Source organism: Pimephales promelas, chromosome 15 (genome assembly GCF_988280905.1).
Source record: "Pimephales promelas chromosome 15, fPimPro1.hap1.1, whole genome shotgun sequence".
Lineage (NCBI taxonomy): Eukaryota > Metazoa > Chordata > Actinopteri > Cypriniformes > Leuciscidae > Pimephales > Pimephales promelas.
This window is the reverse complement of record NC_142783.1, coordinates 5297981-5313080: the sequence shown is the minus strand read 5'-3', so window position 1 is coordinate 5313080 and position 15100 is coordinate 5297981. Positions and strand designations below refer to the sequence as shown.

Below are 15100 nucleotides of genomic sequence, written 5' to 3'. Positions count from 1 at the left end.
GAGTGACAGCTACATGAAAATTGTCTCAAAAGCAGCTTAATAGCTAAGTAGTAAAAATGGTTGTTTTTTCTTAAGTCATGGGTTGTTCCTGGCTTTTTGAGCACAAAGCTTTTTCACTTTTTACATCAAATACATAATTAAAAACGGAAATCGTAGTCTACAGTACTTTATTCATCAGTCAATAAATCAGTTAATCAATAGTTGTTGGTGTTCATTACTGAATAAATCATTTCATTTTATAATTACAATCAATGTGAAACATTGTGATACAAGTGCAACACTACAAACATCATAATACATGTGTTTGGTATTTTAATATATTTAATTTAAAAAAAAAGTAATCCTGTAGGTAAAAGTATCAAATTAAGATGATAGATGTTCCGAAGATGAACAAAGGTCTTGCATGTTTGGAACGACATGGGTTTTTTTTTTTTTTTTTTTTTGGTGAACTATCATTGTAAGTTGTGGTTGAGTCCTGCTTTATTTTGGTACAAGTGGTTTCCCCAGATTTGAAAGTGCTGCACAAACAATTACAATTTTATATATTGTGCAAAGACTGTTATCATTTCTCCGTTTGACCATACTGACTGGCAGGGTATTCCGCAGAATTCTGAATGACTTCAGTTTTCCTATGGCTCTTTCCACGTGGATTCTCACTCGGGACATTTTTCTAGAGTGAGTCACCTCTAATCCTGTCAATTGTTTTCTTCCCTTTGTAGATGCTGGTACATGAAGACGAACACATTTGGTGGCAAAATATTCAGGAAGATTGAAGCCTCGATCAGCCATTACATGGTCTCCTTGTTCAAGAAGTTCAATTAACCCTGAATTTTTTGTTATTACCTTGTCACTAGCACGACCACCCCAGACTTTTGATAAAAATGTAATAGCTCCTGTTGGACTAATACCAACAAGGAACTTTGCAGTATTATGTGATTTATAGTGGGAGTATGTGACTGCCCGTGTTTGCAAACTAGTTGGCCTCTCAATGAACACTTCAGTACAGTCTATTATACATCCAACTTGTTGGAAAGCTGTAGTCTTGAAGAGGGTGGGGAGATTTCTTTCCTGGATGGCCACCGGACAAGGCATTGCAACTCTTTAGCCATTACATCGAGCCATTCATGAAAGATGTTTGAGACAGTTCCACAACTCACTCTGAAGAGAAAAGCGAGGTCTTGATGAGTTAAGCCTAGACGAAGCTTCATCAGGACCACAAGAAACTGCTCGGGAAGGGTAAGTAAGGTTGATGATGCATTCCATATTTTTGTCAAGTAAGTGAAGAGGGTGAAAAACACAGAAGCAGATGGTAGACCAGTGTTTTTCTTGAGATTCCAGTTTCATCTCCAGTGAAGCCATTTTTCTTTTTAATTCAATGTTTTCATTTTGTAGCTGGTCAATCTCTGCCATTGACAGATCTGTACCCACAGCAGTGCATCCTGACCTCTAAGGAAGAATTTATAGACTCAACCACTGATGGTCTCCTCTGGTATCGCTCCAACTTCTGTGAACCATCAATGGTCTTTTTATGAGCGAAAATTGATGGAACATAATCTGGATGGCATGGGTCCACTGAGGGCGCACCTAAAATAAAGACAGAAACAGTTTGTGTTGACAGTATTGCACCTTGCTGAGAATAATACATACATGCTTTGCATAATAAATAACTGTCCTGGTTTCATGTGCATTTCTATGACATTGATTAAAACTTATATATAAAAAAAAAAAAAAAAAAAAAACATTAGTAGCCTAAGTACTAATACAATGAAATTGTCACGGGTCAGGAAAAAGAAGGCAGACGAAGATCGAAGTAGAAAAATACTTTCTTTAATGTAGCGAAACTCAGGAACAGGAAGACAGATGCGACAGCGTGTTAAACACAAACAATACCGGACAAGGGAGTGAAGACAGGCAACATATGGAAAAAATGAACCATGAACTAGTTTATTTTTGAAATATGAACTGAACTAGTTCATTTTAAAATTTGTGAACTGAACTTTGAACTAGTTCATGTAATGAACTTGGTCCAACAGGTTGATAAGAAGGTTTGATTTGATATGTGCAAAGTCAGTAATTTGCCTGAGATTGCCTGTATTTCAAAAGCAGTAATTGTTTTTCTAAGTATAATAAAAGGAAATGTGCCTTTCGAAAAAAAAAAAAAAACATTCAATAATATTGAATGTTTTTTTTGTTTTTTTTTCGAAAGGCACATTTCCGAAAGGCACATTTGAATCAATATAATAGTGTTGTATAAAGAAAATAAAAAGCAAATCGCATATCGTTACAGCCCCAATGTTAAGTTCTACTTCTGTATTATTTTGGTGAAAGTAACTCAAAAGTAATACATGAGTAATGTAACGCATTACAATTCTGAGACAGTAATATTGTAAGGTAATGAATTACTTTTAAATAAGAGTAACAAGTAATACCTAATGTATTACAGTTGGGAAGTAACTTGCACAACACTGGTGAGCTCCAGTGGCACCCCGCATAACGCTCGCTCCATCATAAGTTTGAGCTATTAATTTTGTCTTGTCTTTGAGTGGGATCAATTCACTCATCCTTTCCAAAAGTGATTGAGCGATGTTTTCAGCATTCACGTTTTCAATCTGAATGAACTCTAAAAAGCTCTCTTGAATGACATTGTAGCGGTCGATGTAGCAAAGTACAAGGGCAAGTTGGCATTGGACAGACACGTCAGATGTTTCATCGGCTTAAATGTCAAGTCAAGTCAAGTCACATTTATTTATATAGCGCTTTTCACAATACAGATTGTATCAAAGCAGCTTCACAGTGATAACATGAAAGTAGCACAACACAGATCAACAACATTGCTAAACACTAAATAACCCCAACTGAGCAAGCTCAAAGCAAGCCAAAAGCAAGGCGACAGTGGCAAGGAACCAAACTCCATCAGATTGGATGGAGAAAAAACCTTGGGAGAACCCAGGCTCAGTCGGGGGCCAGTTCTCCTCTGGCTTACATTCATATTGTTTAAATATAAATATTGTTTATGAATCAAACGGCGCCATAACATATCACAGGCGTTGAGTCGTCTCTTCACAGGCGTTGATGGCAACATAATCAGCTGCAGTCACCTAGTCGTGAATGTACTCCTTAACAACAGTCAGCATACAGTCCAGCAGCTCATTCTGAATCATTTTAGACGTACCTCTGAACACAGTAGCTCCCTCCAAGTTCTCCTTCAGAGCAGCGTCCAACGGTGAGGCGAAATTTACAAGGCCCCTATAAATGCCAGGGTTCTCAGAGGCTTCAGTCTCGTCGTGGCCACCCAGAGCTAATTCAAAGGCACCACAAAATTTTACACAGTCAATCAGTTTAGAAAGAATATATCGATTCTTGTCCACTTCCTCATTGTGCCTGCTTATACAAAGTCGATGGCCATCATCCAACTGAGTAGCAATGTTCGCCTTCCCCAGCAACGCAAATTTCAGGCAGTTGTCCATGTGCATCTTTGTGTGTTCGTGTTTTTTTTATTTTTTCCAAAAAATGTTTCATATCATGAACCCCGTTTTCACACCAGGCTCGATTGTTCGCTACAGTTTTAAAAAGCAAACAAGGGAAGCAAAACAGTTAGCTATTCCACAGCCGGTTAGCCACGGCTTCCTATTGTACCACGTCCGAGAAAAGCCTATACTATACGACGCTTCTTTGTCTTTCACCTGTTGTCTGATTTTAATGTGTGGCTGGTCCGGTCCCATTTCTTTTATTTTTAGTTTTTCAGCCAGTGGTTTTCTTTCAAACGGATTTTGAAGAAGAGATATCACAGTTTCTTTCTCGCGAACAGCCAGCGCCGCCATTGTCAACTTGTCAAGAAAGACGTGCTTCGCCCGCCGAATCTAATTACGTGACCACACCCAAGTACCTCAAAACTCCATGTTATTTTAGAATTGTTATTGCGCGTCACTGATTGGTTGAATTGATCACATTTAGTGATGTTTTAATAGCATATCAGAGCTCCATTGGTTAGATAGTGAGGGCCCTATTCCTCAGCATAAAACGACAGATTAATGTTATTGATATGTGGGACACAATGAAGCTGGCAGACAAAAAGACCCCCCTCCCCCTCCTTCTAGTGTGTAAACCACATACACCAAAACAGAAGAACTTTATTTTTAAAATTCTTAAAACTTTATTTAAAATAAATAAATAAATAAATTGGTAGGAGGGGTGGCGCCCCAGCGCCCATAATAGACCAGCCGCCTCTGCTTTCCATTAAACTCAAGGTTACATAGATAAACTTACCTGATATGAAGTGAGCACTGCAGACGCAAGCATTTTTTATTATGTCCTAGCTCCAGTCAACACGTTTAATCGCTTGCAGCCACAGGCGCCGCCGGTTCTTCTTAAATGGTCGTGATCCTGTCGGAATCGTATAAAACTTAAGTCCTTTGGTGGAATATCGATTGGTGCAACCGTAAACGCAACAACCAGATATTTTGATGCTGGGAAACCCATTTAGATAAACATTCAGTGTTGCTAATAAGTTAGAGCCAGTGGGAAACACCACCACGTCCGTTGCCAAAATGCGCGCACAACTATTTGATCACTTGGGCTGTAAAAGGGTCTATATACCAGAGCCCGTCTAACGGAGAGCCTTGGCACTTCCTATTAGCCCCATTGTGTATCATCTTGGTTGCAGTTCCATTAGAATTCCACTGGAGGTGATCGCGGGCGAGTGCAGAATGAATAGGAGTCTATGGAGCTAAATGGCTAAATGTGTCTCTTACTCCTGCTTGTCGTTGAATCAACATAGATTTTATTGTTGATTCTGCAAGTTCATTATAGATTATAGGCCAAAAGTCGAATGAACGAGTACTTATGTCCTTTTGATTTCTTACAGGTTAGGCCATTGTTGGCCGGAACACGCTAGCATTCTAGTCATCACATTTTTGAACGGATTTTTAGAACAGATAAGTGAACTTGAAAATGCAATTTTCAGCTGAGTGTATTATCTTAGCCCTCCCTTTTGAATGCAACTTTCAAATTATTTGACAAAAAATTACATCCTGAGAAAAGTGGATTTCTGGGGGTGAAACCCCATAGACTCCCATTCATTTTATTTTCTAGCTTTGAGTTTTTCCGCGAGAAATATCATTGCTTGCAAACGAGCGAAGCATGGCAGTTGCTTAGTGTTCGGATGTACAAATGAACACAAAAGTATTTTTTAGTTCCTTCATCCGCACCTCTGAAGAAACAATGGGTTCATTTTATTTTCTCTGGAAATGCGCCGACTCAACTCCCAAAGTTTTGTATGGCTAGGAGACAGGTAAGTTAATCTTTCTCTCAAAATCATTCGATACCGTTTATGCATCAGTAAGTCAAGCCAGAATATTGTCAACTTCACATCGTATCTTTGAGTAGGATGAAAATAATCTTATTTAAAGAAAGTGTTTAGCAGGATTTATTGATTCGTAAGCACGCGCTGCTTTGTTTAACGTTATGTTATCTGCAGCCGGCAGCGTCGGTTTTCCTTTTTGAATGACGAATATAGACTAATATATCTGCAGAAATAGGCTCATTAAATGCAGGCGCAGAACGCAGATTCTAGCTGTCAGTCGGCAGTTCTCTCGGTGAGTTCAAGTGCAGCTTTTTACCTCGACGAGAGCGGACGAGTTTCGGGCTTTAGAGAGAACAAACTGCGTTACACTGCACAACGAAGCTCTTGCTGTACATCATCGTGTCTGCATTGGTGAAAGCAGAGAGTGCAGAAACTGCATGATTATTCAATAAGATCTTCATTCTCGCGATCGACAGACTGTCATCTGCTGCTCAATACTCATCATCACAGCAATATTTTATGTGATGAGAATCTAATACTTCTCGATATCTGTAATAGATTACTGAATTTGTCCTTTATTTATTTCTAAAGAAACACGACAAAATGCTCCATTACCTTGTAGCTTATGTTATGTTTGTAGCTGAGTAAGTACTTATTGAAATGAAGTACCTACTCATTGAGTACGCGGTTTGGAACGCAGCCACTCTCTCTATGGGCTGTGCACAAGCGTAGTTTCGAACTTCCGCTTTTGTCAGAAGTCGGCGGTCAGTCGGTTATCAGTTTCCGGTCTACGACTGGTCATCCGCATCCACTAATAAACAAACAAGTTGAGTGCTGCTGTTGTACGAAAAAAAAAGAGTTCTTAAACACATCTAAGTTTCTAAGAACTGTAGTGGATCGAACGTCCGTTTCACACCCGTTTGCAGTGTGTGTTGAACTTGAACTTGAAGCTGAGCAAAGTGCCGCACAGCAGTCTCCTACGCACCATGTAAACAGGTTAGGGCTTTCACTTTTCACTGGTGTGGTAACTGTTACGTATAACAGCAGAACAGCGATCGTTTCCACACCGAATCTATTTCTGCTGTGCTGCAAACGCAGGTGGTCAAAATGATAAAGATTGACCTGAAAATGTAGTAATTTCACCATAAATGAGCTTAATTAAATAAAACGTTGTATCTCACCATAAATGCACATTTAATCAAGGAAAACTACAATTTACTTCAACCAGGCGACAGAATGAACAACACTCGTCTCAATCGTGGAGGTGGAAAAATAAGTTTTGTGACATGCAAGACCCATTGTTTTAAAATTAAAATGCAAAAGAAAAGGCAAGTCGGCTGCTTTTGTCAATTTCAAGTTTTAATTTAAATTATTTGCAATTTTAATATAGTAAATATTTGACCAATTGCTTGAGCAACTTGTAATGCATGGAGTAATAGCCCTAACTTACATTGTTTAAATTGTGTTTAAATGTGCATACAAAGAATCTCAATGCTGACACAACTTTTTGTTTTTAAAAATAAGTTGCAGCATAACATCTGGACTTTAAATAAAAATATTAGGCTAAGTATGTGTTTGTTGTACAGCCGCGGATCAGTTATTCACTGCAAACGCATCATAATATGTGAACGCACTAACAGCACACTCCTGCACCGCAACACACACTGCAAACGGGTGTGAAACGGACGTTAGATCCACTGCAGTTCTTAGAAACTTACATGTGTTTAAGAACTCTTTTTTCTTACAACAGCAGCACTCATCTTGTTTGTTTATTAGTGGATGCGGATGACCAGTCGTAGACCGGAAACTGATATGCCGACTTCTGACAAAAGCGGAAGTTCGAAACTACGCTTGGGCACATAGCCTGCTAAGAAATTGTATAATCGTTCGGATGAGTTGAGTCCCTCTGTTTTTTTTTTTTGGTTTTTTTTTTCTTATTATTTTTTTTTTATTTTAGTGTTTTGAGCTCCTTCAGTCTATTTGTTCTCCCTTCTTATGCGGACAGTGCAGTGGATGTCTTTTTGTATAATGTGCGGGAGGTGTGAATCTTGGTTTGTAGTGCAATGAGATTTGTGTTGTGCATTTTGAGATTGTCATACGTTCTTCCTTTGTTAGATTTCTTTATTGTTTATTGTAATAAGAAAAAGTTCAATTTAAAAAAAATAATAATAATAATAAAATAAACTCCCTATTTACTTCATATACTCCTGTCCAGTTGGTGGCGGTAAATGCACCTTTTAGCTGGTTTGCCAACCCCCATAAAACTCCGATGAAGAAGAAGATTCTCATTTAAAAAGCTCTTAGAGTGTGTAGTGGGGCATTTCATACAACTCCAGTACCTGCATTATTAATAGAAACAGGGGAGATGCCATTAGAAATAAGAAGACGTAAACTTGGTTTGAAATATTTAATGAAACTAAAAGGACAGACTGGAAAATTACCAACAAAAAACCTGTTGAATCAGCATTGGGAGTTTGGGGGAACAACAAGAGTGGTTAAAACAAACTTTATAGAAACAATCAAATCCGTGGCAGGTGAAATTGGTATTTTGAATTTGAATGTATGTCCACCGGTATGTCGGTCAGAAGTACCTTTGTGGTTGATTCCAGATCCCAATGTTGATTTATATTTTTTGAAAACAAGTAAAAGAAAGATGTCAGAGGTTGTAGTGGAGGAGATCCCGGCAATGTCAAATATGGGGAGACCACCTACAAATTTACACTGATGGGTCAAAGGATCCTGAGAGTGGGAAAGTGGCCTTTGGTATAAGTATACCCAAATTAGGTTATAAAAAAGGATATAGGATCCCTGATTATTTGTCAGTGTTTACTGCAGAGTTGATGGCAGTTCTATGGGCAGTAAGGTGGGTAGAAGATAACAAAAGGGAGTATTCTGTCATATGTAGTGATTCTGCTGCAACCCTAAATACAATTAAAAATATGAAAACTAAGGCTAGACCTGACTTACTTGTGGAAATTTTGCAGGTGTTGTATAGAATTCATAAAGCAGGGAATGAGGTGGGGTTTTTGTGGGTTCCGGCACACATGGGTGTGGAGGGTAATGAGGAGGCAGATGAGGTGGCGAAGAAAGCAGGGCAAGAGGAAAGAGTTCAACTTGATTTGCAGCATGGGTTACCAGATTACACAGAAATAATAAATAGGTCAGTAAAAGAAATGTGGCAAAGGTCGTGGGATTGTGAAAGGAATGGGAGAGCGTATTATTCAGTACAAAAAATGGTAGAGAAAGACGGATGTAATTATAGATGTCAGAGAAGAGATGCAGTAGTGTTATCTAGATTGAGGTTTGGGCATTGTGGGCTGAGAGGTGGGCTGGCTCTGATTGGTAAACATCCTGATGGACAGTGTGAATGTGGAGAAAAGGAAACAGTGGTGCATGTATTAATGCAGTGCAGGAGGTACTCTCAGCAAAGGAAGAAATTGTTCAGGGAACTGGGAGCAACAGGAGAAACTGTTTTTAATTTATGCTCTTTATTGAATTTGGACAGTTGGGAAAAATTAAAGAAATTGATGGAGTATTTGCGAAATATTGGAGTATATAAAAAGATTTTTTTTTTTTTTTTGAAGCAGTTTTAAGATTGTAAATAGCGATTAGAAAACAGAGGAGGGCAGCAATACGCCATAGCTGCGTCTAGCCTGCCGGAAGTACAAGAAGAAGAAGATTCTCATTTAGGAAGGTGTGTTAATTAAAATTCGAAGGCTTGGAATAGATGGGAAAATGTATTTTTGGATTAAGGACTTTTTAAGCAATAGACAAATTCAGGTGAAGATAAACAGTAGCTTCTCTGATTGCGTATTTGTGGAAAATGGGGTACCCCAAGGAAGTGTTATTTCACCAATTCTGTTCTCTATTATGATAAATGATATATATGATACACTTGATTATAGTATAGGCAAATCATTGTTTGCAGATGACGGCGCTCTCTGGAAAAGAGGTAAAAATGTTAAATTCATTGTTAAACATTTGCAAAAAGCTATTGACTTGGTTGAAGAATGGGCTGGAAAATGGGGACTCAGGTTTTCTGTTGAGAAAACTAAGGTAGTATTTTTCTCTTTTAAAAAAATTGAAGAAAGGTTTAAATTTCGAATGTATGATAGAGAGTTAGAAAGAGTAAATTGTATGAGATTTTTAGGTATGTATTTTGATTCTAAACTTACCTGGCATAATCATATTGAAAAGGTTGTTGACAAATGTAAGAAAGTCATTAATGTAATTAGATGCTTGTGCAGGACTGGGGAGCAGATATGACTTCAATGAAAAGGTTATATGTTGGATTAATTAGGTCTATTGTTGACTTCGGGTGCATAGCTTATGGGTCTGCGGCAAAATCTGAATTAAAGAAGCTTGATGTTGTTCAGGGGTTGTAGTCCAGGCAAAATAGCCCATTTTGGAGCAAAAAATAGAACTAATTGTAAAAGAATTTTTTTCAGCATAGATCATTTCTATGAGGTGTCCAGAACAACATACTAAAAGTCCTAAGAAATCCTAGTTGAGGAAATATGTTTAATTCGCATCAATCCGAGATGTGTGCCAGTAAGGCCAGACAACAATACACTCCAATGGGGCTATTTTTTTCCTCTGCTCCTATCAAAATAAAACTTTATACAATGAAAGTACCCATGAAAAGTAACAAATTTTGTATTACAATACATATAAAACTCACAATTAAACTTCACAGAACAATGACAGTGAAAGTATACATGAAAAGTAACCTTTTTGTTTTACAAGTTATCTTGTAAAACAAAAATGTATGTAGTTAGCAGAGCCGGACAGTATCAGAGTACATTTACTTTAGTACAGTACTTAAGTACAATTTTGAGGGATCTGTACTTTACTCGAGGATCATTTTTTGGGGAGTACTCTTGACTTTACTCAAGTACAATTGAGAGGGAAATATTGTACTATTTACTCCACTACATTTCTACCCATAACCGTGAGCACCCATTACTACTTCTAAAAAAAAATGAAAATAAGAAAAATCTCGGAAACCCTCAATTTGTTGTTTCCCTCTCAAACGTGATTGGATTGTGCAAGCGCCTAGGCTGGGTTTCCCCATGCTGTCTTGCCACAGCGCGATTTTATTCACGCTGCTAGGCAGCCTGGACACCATGAACAAAATTTCCGCCTGAGCTACGGAACCAATCACAGAACGGGGAGGGAGCGGCAAGACGATGACGATGTCTATGCAACACCGCAGCAGTTTGTGTATCTCTATGGATCCATCTTGGCAGTGGACGCGAAGTTACCTTTTGATACAGTCTTTGTGTATACATACATACTGTAAAACTTAAAATAATAGCCTGGGCTCTTATTTTCCCAAATCATCGAACTGCACCGGCTTGTATTTGAGACAGGCATCTATATGGAACCGGCCTTTATAATTTAGTGTTGAGATGTTGTTCAATGAGTCTATAATCTCTAAAAATCTCCAAATGCTCCACCTGAAACTGCGATCTTCCAACCTTTTAGTATCGTGTCAATTGATTTGATTATGCGCGAAGGAGAGAGAGCAAGACAGCGCTCGTGTTGTTTGAAGACGTGAGAGTGCGCGCGTGTGTCCGGTGAGCTCTCTCTGCTCCTTATGTGTCCTATCAAGTGCAGCAGTTTCTATTCTACATTACTCACCGATCATGGCGGGACAAAAATTTGCTTTGGCAGACGCCCGAAACTAAAAAACAGACCTGGCCTCTATTTGAGACCGGCTTTTATTTACCCAAACCTGCAGCCACACTAGGCGTGTAAAAGAGACAGACTATTTGGGACTCGCTATTATTTGAAATTTACTTTAAATCTCCTAAATCTCTGACCCATCGTCTTTTTCCTCGTCTAATTTTCTGCCGTTCTACATACGTCATCTGGTATCATTGAACCGATTGGCTATGAGCTACGTACAGACGCATTTGATAGACATTCGTAGCACCCAATAATATGGCTCCGGGCATTCATAAACCACCCCTCAAACACGAGAAAATGAACATGTGGTTTCTAGACAATGTTTCATTCTCAATGAGACGTGGTCTGATATCAGCAATTACCTTCAGCTTTCCGCCAAAGTCAACTCCATGGTCAGATTTAGATAAGAGACCAAACCATGGACGAAACAATGGATGGAGACGCAGCCGGCCCATCCCGGGAATGTGCCGACCCATGGCCCCACCTAGATTCTGAATAGTGACTGAAAAGTCACCCCGAACTCATCTCCAGAGCAACCTCAAACTCTCCCTCCAACGTCAACATCTGCAAAGTTCCAGTCTTCGGGTCTTTAAACAAATGATGGTGTGGAAAGGGGGAAGTGAACGTACGGACCCAAAAGACGGGGGGTGGCATGTTTTGGATGGGGGAGTTTTGCCAATAATGACCGATCAGCCTGCGGCACCAACAGAAATACTAGATGTAGTCCACTGTAGTTGCAAGAAAGACTGTGGCACAAAGAGAAGAACATGCAAAAAACATGGACTCCCTTGCACTGCCATTTGCAGGGAATGTCGTGGTACTAGCTGCACAAACTCACAGTTGCCTGATTTATCTGATGAATATGACCCAGAGGGGAAGAACTAAGCAAAGAACAAACCGGGAACTGATTTGGGTATGCCAGAACCAAGAGCCACAGAGAAGGGGTCGAGGATAAAATAAAATGAGAGAAAACAAAAATTAAAAAACACCCAACCCTCCCCTGAGGCTTGTGTCCCTCTGTGACCCTGAAGACTATACCGGCGGGGGTTATACACTTGGCAGGTACTACCAAGCCAGGCAGTTTTCAGGTTAGAGGCCAGTCTAAAAACAGCATTGCCATCACCCATTGGCAGTAGGATGATTGGATGAAGATTGGGCCGATTTGTCATACATATGAAGGGTGTTTCTGCCTATATGCAAATTATGACATATTCAATAAGTGTAGAGCTCATGTGCATATTCAAATTAATTTCAAAAGAAACTTGTAATACAAAATAAGTTACTTTTCCTGTATACTTTTACTTTGTAAAGTTTTATTGTGGTAGGAATAAAGCAAAAAAATTAAGCCCATTAGGGTGTATTTTGGGCATATTCGATTAGTGTATTGCTCATTTGCATAATAAAATTCATTTTCAAAGAAACTTTTAATACAAAATGTTTTACTTTTCTTGTAGACTTTCTTTGTGTAAAGTTTTATTGTGGTAGGAGTAAGGAAAAAAATTAAGCCTATTTGGGTGTATTTTGGGCATATTCGATTAGTGTATAGCTCATTTGCATAATAAAATTCATTTTCAAAGAAACTTGTAATACAAAATTTGTTACTTTTCATGGGTACTTTCATTGTATAAAGTTTTATTTTGATAGGAGCAGAGGAAAAAAATAGCCCCATTGGGGTGTATTGTTGTCTGGCCTTACTGGCACACATCTCGGATTGATGCGAATTAAACATATTTCCTCAACTAGGATTTCTTAGGACTTTTAGTATGTTGTTCTGGACACCTCATAGAAATGATCTATGCTGAAAAAAATTCTTTTACAATTAGTCTGTCGTAAAACGCTACTTTGCCTGGACTATTGGCCCAGTGTTGTAGTCGAGACCACCTCACTCGAGTCCGAGTCGACACCGAGACCAGAGAGAGTCGAGTCCGAGTCAAGACCGAGTCCATAGAGAGTCGAGTCCAAGACCAGAGACGGTCGAGTCCGAGTCGAGACCGAGACCAGTGTGGGTTGATTACCTAATTTACTTTTAATTACTTACTAAAAAAGAAATCCTTTTTTTTTTTTTTTTTTTTTTACTGAATTTACTTGAAGTTTAAAAAATATGATCAGTTTAGGGTAAAAAGGCCACATAGTAGGTGGTGTTAAAAGTAATTTTATTACAATTTGTCATGTGCAGTTGTGCACTAGAAAATCACCAATCACTGGGCATGTCAATCAATTTAAAGAAATATTTTATTAATATACATTAATAATCATGAAAAATATTTTTAATTGAACTCGAGTGGACTCTGGAATAATTCCGAGTCCTAAAAAAAAAAAATGTTCGAGTACGAGTCAATTCCGAGTCCAAATGGACACGAGTCCATGACAAGACCAAGACCATTAAAATATGGTCTCGAGACCGAGTCCGACTCTCGAGTACAACACTGGGTTGGCCCTTAGGCTGTGTTTAGGAGCAATGAGAACTTCCCCTATTTCAGCGCTTCAGGTTGAAGTAGGTGAAGTGCCTTTTGAGTTGAGACGACTACAAATGTCATTATCATATTATGTTAATTTAAAGGGGCATATGGAAGATCATCCAACTAGAAGTGTCCTTATTTCAACATGGGAGCAGGAAAAAAGTAAGAGAGAGTCATTTAGTGTAGTCTATCCACCGCACCCACTGTGGATGATAATGCTTCCAGATGTTGATATAACTTTACATGAAAATATTAAAAATTATAGGGGGGATAGTGGTCAAATGGCTATGAGATATGTGGATAATTATTATGGATATGTGCAGATCTTTACTGATGGGTCAAAACAACCAGAAATAGGAAAAGTGGCAATTGCATATGTGATACCAGAGTTTGATATTCATTTTCATGCAAGAGTTTCAGATCATTTGTCAGTGTACTCAGCAGAACTAATAGCAATTGTGATGGCGTTGCAGTGGGTAGAACAAATTAAACCACTGAGAGTAGTTGTGTGTTCAGATTCGTTGTCAGCTTTAGAAAATTTTAAATTAGGTAATTCGAGTGAGAGGCATGATATTGTGTGTGAGATATTGACTTTGCTTCATAGTATTCAAAATGGGGGGACACATATAAAGTTTGTTTGGGTTCCGGCCCATGTAGGTATGGTTGGTTAATGAGATGGCAGACAAGTTTGCTAAACAAGCTTTGAAAGCGACAAATGTGTCTATTATATGTAAATTATCAAGGTCAGAAGCTAAGTCAATAATTAAAAAACATGTTAAAAAGCTTTGGCAAGATAAATGGGATAGGGGAGATAAAGGGAGGGGGTTTTACATGATAAATCCTGAGGTTGGTCAAGGTCGTCTGGTTGTAAGATGTCGAAGAGAAGAACAAATTTTTACAAGAATGAGAATGGGCTATATGCACGCATAAGTTCCGCATTTGACGTAAGGATGCTCGTCCATTTCCGGTTGTGTAGATTAAAGCGGAGGAAAACCGGAGAAAACGGGATTATGGCAGAGTCTTCAATATTTACTGTCCTCCCGTCTTTGAAACGAAACGTACATACGTTTAGATGTAATTTTATATATAGTTATGTTTATTTAATATAATTTTAAAAAGAAGCATAAACACAACGAGGGGTGTCTGTTTTATCTGTTTTTGTGACTAACGTTTCATTAGTATAACCATGGAGTATAAAATTCAATATAAATTCTCGGTATTGCATTGGACTCTATGATCGGCGGAAGTTATCGAGCATCCTTAATCCTTCACCGGAAATAACGCCGTGCATAGAGCCCATAGGGCACACTGGACTAAACAAAACATTACAGCTAATAGGAAAACATGAGTCAGGAAATTGTGAGATATGTAATATGCCAGAAACAGTGGAACATGTTTTTATGATGTATAAGAAATTTAAGAGAGAAAGGATTTTAATGAAAAGGAAAATAGAGAGGTTTATCTTTAGAGATATTTTGTCTTAAGCTTCCGACCATAGAATAATAAAATATGTGTTTGAATTTTTAGGATCATTGAGCGAGTGTAGGGTTTTTTTTTTTTTTGCGCTATAGTGATCATCAAGCACAACATATGGAGGGTGGCGGTAGTGCGCTAAGTAAGTCCGCATCCGCCGTTAAGCAGTCAAAGA

At 38.5% G+C, this 15100-nt stretch overlaps 1 pseudogene; it reads right to left on the bottom strand.

Moving 5' to 3' along the window:
- Positions 1-1122: 1122 nt before the first annotated feature.
- Positions 1123-11469, bottom strand: LOC148973453 (uncharacterized; annotated as a pseudogene).
- Between the last annotated feature and the right edge of the window lie 3631 nt (positions 11470-15100).